Source organism: Pteropus vampyrus, unplaced genomic scaffold (genome assembly GCF_000151845.1).
Source record: "Pteropus vampyrus isolate Shadow unplaced genomic scaffold, Pvam_2.0 Scaffold54, whole genome shotgun sequence".
Taxonomy (NCBI): domain Eukaryota; kingdom Metazoa; phylum Chordata; class Mammalia; order Chiroptera; family Pteropodidae; genus Pteropus; species Pteropus vampyrus.
The window spans coordinates 8,025,600-8,031,777 of record NW_011888835.1 but is presented as its reverse complement, the minus strand read 5'-3'; the positions used below and the strand labels follow the sequence as shown (position 1 = coordinate 8,031,777).

General features: G+C 38.8%; 1 long non-coding RNA gene and 1 pseudogene across 1 annotated transcript; one reads left to right on the top strand and one right to left on the bottom strand.

Annotated features, from left to right (window-relative positions):
- The first annotated feature begins 423 nt into the window (after window positions 1-423).
- LOC111739802 lies at window positions 424-4,412 on the top strand. Its single transcript, XR_002780378.1, has 4 exons — window positions 424-1,345; window positions 1,541-1,753; window positions 3,888-4,048; window positions 4,181-4,412. It is a non-coding gene; the product is annotated as an uncharacterized LOC111739802 (long non-coding RNA).
- A 1,341-nt stretch (window positions 4,413-5,753) lies between these two features.
- Window positions 5,754-5,872, bottom strand: LOC111739843 (annotated as a pseudogene).
- Between the last annotated feature and the right edge of the window lie 306 nt (window positions 5,873-6,178).

Below are 6,178 nucleotides of genomic sequence, written 5' to 3'. Positions count from 1 at the left end.
GACCATGTACATATGCTCAGAGCATGTACATAAGATTATGTTAGATAAGTAAATATGAAAATTTTCAATTGACAGTAAAATATTTTCTTACCTCTTTGGACAGACCCATCTTCTTCCCAAGATCAGCTCACAATGATTTTCATCAGCTGCTGTTCTTGGCTTTTAGAACTTTTATAGACTCCGCAATCATCAAGCTCATACCAAATCAGTAGGTATCACTTGATGCCTGCTGAGTGCAAGGTCCCATGGGGAATTTAAGACCCCTGCCTTCATTGTGTCTAGGTTCTAATTATGACTTAAAATGACTACGTAAGTAGCAATAATAGGATCTTGAATCTGGAGTCTAAAACTATTGCGATACTTTAAGGCAGGCCAAAGGAGAGTGTGGGAGAAGCATCTCCAATTACAGATGTGCTCTGAAAGTTTCTAGTGAAGATTTTTAATTGCATGCATCCTGAAACTCTTGGGCCCTGCCTGTAATGCTATAGCAGTGCCCTCTAGTCCTTGAAATCCGGTGTCCAGAAAGACTATCTGGGACTAAGAGAACAATGCCAGGACTGACCCTGTAATTCCTAAATGTTAATCCATGCATTTCAAATGAGAAAAATTAAGATGAGGAGTGAAATTTAGTAAAACTCATTCCATTTACAGTATTGCTTTTTTACTTTGAGAATAAGTATGTCCATCCTAGTTGCTTGGTGTTAAAAGTCCTTTTATGAAGTGATGATGACAGTGGTCAGGTTGGTTGGTTGATTGTTGTTATGTTGTTTTACTGTTACTACTTGGCAAGGTCAAAGTTGATAATCCTTGATAATTCCCCAAGTCTAGCAACCACTGCCATAAGTGCTTTGTAAACATAGCTTGTGTCTTATGGAACTCATCTTCTGCTCTCCCACTCTATGGGAGGAAGTTAAGTCAGTAATACTCTGCTCATTTTATGGTTGAGCAAATGGAATTGGAACCATGTGTTCTACATTTTCTATTAATGTAATACAGGCTTGTCCTGGCCTTGATTAAAAATCTGCTCTCCAGACACCTCTGTGCACAGTAATTATATGCATGGAGTTATTATAGATGAGGTCACCAGACCTCACATGTTCATTACACCTTGCAAATATGAAACCAAACCCTTTCATGCGGTGGGGGAGACATCATTTTTTAAATATTGTGGTTTTAATTAGTAATGGTACATTTTTTAAATTGAAAAATAGAGATGTCTGTTTTCCTGGTGAAAGCTTCTAACATCTTTTGAGTATCTTACTTTGAGGGGACACTTCACACATCAGGTTTTGATTCTCATCCAGTTGTTTTCCATTCGGAGAAGAGCCAACTATTTTTCTAAGAGGTCAGTATTTGGTTTCCATGCTTAATCAAACAATAGAGCTTCATGGCTATTTTTTTATTGAATACAGTTTTGTATGTGTATGTGTTAAATACAGATGTCCTTCTGCTGTATCATAGGTGGTTGCCTGGTGTTAATTCAGAAGACTTAAGCAAGAGCTGGCTACTTTTTTACATCTTTTTCCACTAATTCCTGCAGGGGATCCAGCTGAGGCATCCTTAGCATATCTATGAAGAAAAATAAAAGTGTGACTCTTAAGCAGAGTACAAAAAGTGATTCAGGAGCGATGGCACCCTTAAAAGCCTCTATCCAATTGTTCTCATCACTCTTTACATTGTGACTGCTTAGGCTTTGGAGTCCGCAAGGCTGCCTTTGAATCTCATCTCTTATATAGAAGCTGTGTGATTCGAGGTAAGCTCTTGAACATTTTCATTTACAAAATAAAACAACTAACATCTGTTGGCCCCGAATGAGGACCCAGACTGTGCCAGATGCTTAGCTTGAATTCTCTCTGTTCTCCCAAACCCATGAAGTAGTGTGCTAGGCACTGCTGAGGTGCTCACCCTGTGATCCTCATTCTCCTTCTCCCTTGCTTATAGAACCCTGATTGTGTGTGGGTGAAAATGTGCCTCCTACATATTTGCTTCTCAAGCTTCACTTGCAGTTCAAGTGGCCATATATGATAGAGTTCTGGTCATGGGGACATACGTAGAAATCTGCATGGATTGCGCCTTAGCTTTCCTGATCAGGAGGACCCCTGTGGCCGGCACCCTCTTCTGCTCTTTCTACCCTAAACATTGACATCATTTCTGGGGCTGCAGCAGCTATCTTGTACTCCTGAAAGAATCACAGCCATGACATCACTGAAATGCTAAACTAACATTTGCCAGACTTTCACTTATGTCGAAGAATGAACTCTTATTTTAAAGCCACTATAGTCAGATATTCCTTTACTTGCTGTTGAATATATTTTTAACTTACAGGAATTGCCATTGTTATATCTAATCTTCAGATGAGTAAACTGAGGCCCAGAGATTTTAAATAATTTGTCTGACTTACACAGCTAGTCACTGTTGGAACTGGAATTCACACCCCACAAGGCTGACTTAGAGCCTCAGCTCTTAACCACTTACCTGGTGATTTTTGGAGGCATGATATGAAATTACCTATATAAAGCATTTGAGCTTAGCATGGTGCCCAGCTTGCAGTATGTGCTCATTAAAATGTTAAAATTTTTCACATAATAACAGTTCCATTTTAGTGCTTAACAATGTGACTCTCTGATTTTGATTCTCATGAGGTATTTTCCATTCATATGAGGAGTCAACTTTTATCCTACAAGATTAGTATTTACTAGTTTCCATGCTTAATCAAACAGTTCGTCTTTCTGATCATAGTATTTGCTTAGTAAGTTTGTTGAATGAGTGAATGAACAATTCTCTTAAAGAAAATTTCCGAAGTACCACTCTTAGGAGGCTACTGTACATATTTTTGGCAATGAAGCCAAAAACTTTTTAAGTATCAGTATAGCACAAAGGACCAATGGAAGTTCTAGAAACTAATCTATCTGGCTTCATATCCATCCTCCACCACTGACTGATGGGCTATGTACATTAGGCAAGTAACTTAACCTCTCTGTACCTAGTTGCTTCATCTATAAGACGGAGATAATAAAAATTTAAATTGCCTCATAGTAATGTTGTTAGAATTAAGTGAAATAGTACATTTAATACAGTTTTCAAAGAGCCTGGCATATGCACTCAATAAAAGTTAACTTGTATAACAATAACTATTAATTATTTTTATTAATTTATATGTTCCCTACTAAAAATGGTTCCAGCTAATGAAGTCATGTTGAAAACAAGGTCTTAATGTAGTAGATGCAAAAATTCAAATGTGGATTTGGTTACTTACCTGCATTCAAATATGGTCAGGTCAGAATGAAAACTTGGAGGAAGGGGTTCAGCTTGGTAGCCTTTGTAAAATATAAATTCACTTTACGTGTCGGTATTTGTCTTTTAAAACTAAAAAGAAAAAAAGTGTATGTACTCTGAACTTGACAAATTATAAAATGTTGTTCCCGCTTGGTTCCCTGTCCCCATTTCTGTTTTCAGCTTTGCATGTAATTTTGTTTACTTGAGAGGGGTCAAGTCAACTTGATCAGAATAAAATTACATCTCTCTACTTTACTAGGAATTATTACAACTTAAAAATAGAAGTCGACAGTAATGGCAATGAAAACCAGCGGTTATAATGTTAGCTTATGGAATTGTATTCTTTAAAAGGGACTGAAACTTCTGGGAAGGTGTGAAGAGATCTGCAGACCCATTCTCCAGTGAAACAACCATAACTAGTAAAAATGATTAAAACGCGCACGCGCGCACACACACACACACACACAAAATCATTTAAAGTCTCTGGACTTTAATTGTCCTAAGAGCATACAGGAAATGAAATATTCAGCAAAATCTGTTAAATATGTAAGAACAGTGAGAATCTGTGGCGCTCAAACCATAACCTCTCCCTTCCTCTCTCTCCCTGCTAGCTGAGCTTGATGGAGGCTCCACTCCAGATAGGTGTGGCCAAAAGGACAGAACCCCCATTCCTGTTAGTTTCCAATCAAGGGACACAGTATGTAACCAAGAAGGAGAGGCCGATGACGTTCCTGATCTCCTCCAACTTCAAGTTACAGAGGCTGAGTTCCGGGTGAGTGCAGCCCCTGGGATGGGTGTTTCCCTCTTCCATCCAGCCCCCACTCATAGGTTGGAGGCTCTACCCCAAGCATGGCAGTCAGAGAATAATGGGGCCCTGATCATTCTCATCCCATCTAACTCATAGGGTGAAGATTCCATGCCAGGAGAGGCAAGCTGAGAAGGCCATAGGCTGCTACTACCCAGGTCTCTTGTTTTTGATACTGAAATGCAGCCAATTGGAACCATTGGTTGCTTAGGCCCTGTGATTGCACCCGACCTTGCTTCTCACCTCAAGTAGAGAAACTGACCTCCAACCATTTTTATCCAAAAATGAACCAGAATTTAGAAAAATAAAAAATCCTTTGATATAATATGAATTTCACAATTATAAATCAAGCTTTATCTACTGATGTAGATTTCTATGATTTGATCTTTGTTGAGATTTACTTAAAATTAAAGACATTGGTCTGCTATCTGGGGAGTGATTTTGCTTTAGAAATATTTTAGCACTTCTCATTTTTGAGAATTTTGTTCTAATTGAGTCAGCTGAACAGTAATTGTGCTATAATTTATTACTTTGGTTTTGTAGTTTCCACTTTTTTTTTTTAATTTGATTAACAGAGGATGTTCCAGAGGAAACTGAAGAGTAATTTAGACCCTCTGCCATGAGGTAGTGATAAAAAGTTGTGATTAACATATTCCAGAGGAAATTGAAGAGTAATTTAGACCCTCTACCACGAGGTGGTGATAAAAAGTTGTGTGTACATATTTATAACACTAAGTTTAATATAATCATTACTGTATACCCAGCAGTGAGGTAAGTGCTGGAGATATGAAGATATGATACAGTCCCTTGTCCTCAAGCAAATTGTCATTTTATGGGAAGGTTGTCCTAGAAACAAAGGATTTCAATGCCACGTGGTCAGTCTTGTGTTCGATGGAAGCCAGGTATTCTGTCATGAAGAGGGAGGCACTGAGCAGGCAGTGGTGGGGCAGGGAGCGTGGAAAGGAGAGCTTGCTCAGGGGGAGATTTTCAAAGGAGGCGATCCAGACTTCAAAAATGTGTGTTTAAGGTAGAAACAGACATACTTTCTCTCCATTTTGCATCATAAGTTAATCTTTATTGAATAGTAAATAATATTTGAGAACAGATTTTAAAGGTAACATGCCTTTTATACACATTGTAGTCAGGGATTTTAAATGCAAGAGAACGATATTCAACAAAAACCGATTTAAGCGAAAGGGAACTTATTGGATCTCATAACTGAGATATCAGGCTTTGGCAGACTTGGATCAGAGAACTCAAATGATGTCACCTCTCCAGCGTATGGGTCTGCTTGCCTTTGTGTATTGGCCTCATTCCCTCGTGTTGAAGATAGGACTTATTACATATAGCTTGGGTGAAATGAATGTCAGTACCCCAGGATTCACTAATTCCCAGCTTATCAACCCCAGGGTAAAAAAGCATTTCTCTTCCACCATTTATATTTAAATCTCAGAGGAAGTTCTGTCTGGCTATGCTTGCCCATTCTAGGCCTTGCTTGGGTCATGTACTCATCTCTGGACCAATCGATGGGCCGAGAGGATAGGGTATATGATGACTCACCTAGTCTTAGCCACATTCCTGCTTTTGGTAGAGGCTGTACTGTGTAGACAGCATCACCAGCATTATAAGAAATGGTATGGGTTGAGAAAGAGTTTCTTTTTCTTTTTTTTCACACCTACAGCATCTGGTCTTCCTAGGTGGTCTCCCATTCAAGTACTAACCAGGCTCGACCCTGCTTAGCTTCTGAGATCTGATGAGATCGGGCACGTTCAGGGTGGCATGGCTGTAGATGAGGAAGAGTTTCTTAATGGAAAAATGATTCCATTACCAGAAGAAGAAGGCAGATTAAAATAATAGTTACCTGTAGCATAGACTGCCAATGGTCCCGCAATATCTATTCTTCCCTATCACTTTAAATAAGTACCCCCAATATTTTAGCTGTGTATGTGTACACCCAGAATAAAGGCATATTTCTCAGATGGGGCCATATGATTAAATCTGGCATATGAATTTATGTAGGATTGATGTGGGACAGCTCCTGAAAATCTGAAAAAGTAGCTGTTATGTTCCCTTCACCTCACTTTTCTTCTTAGTTTT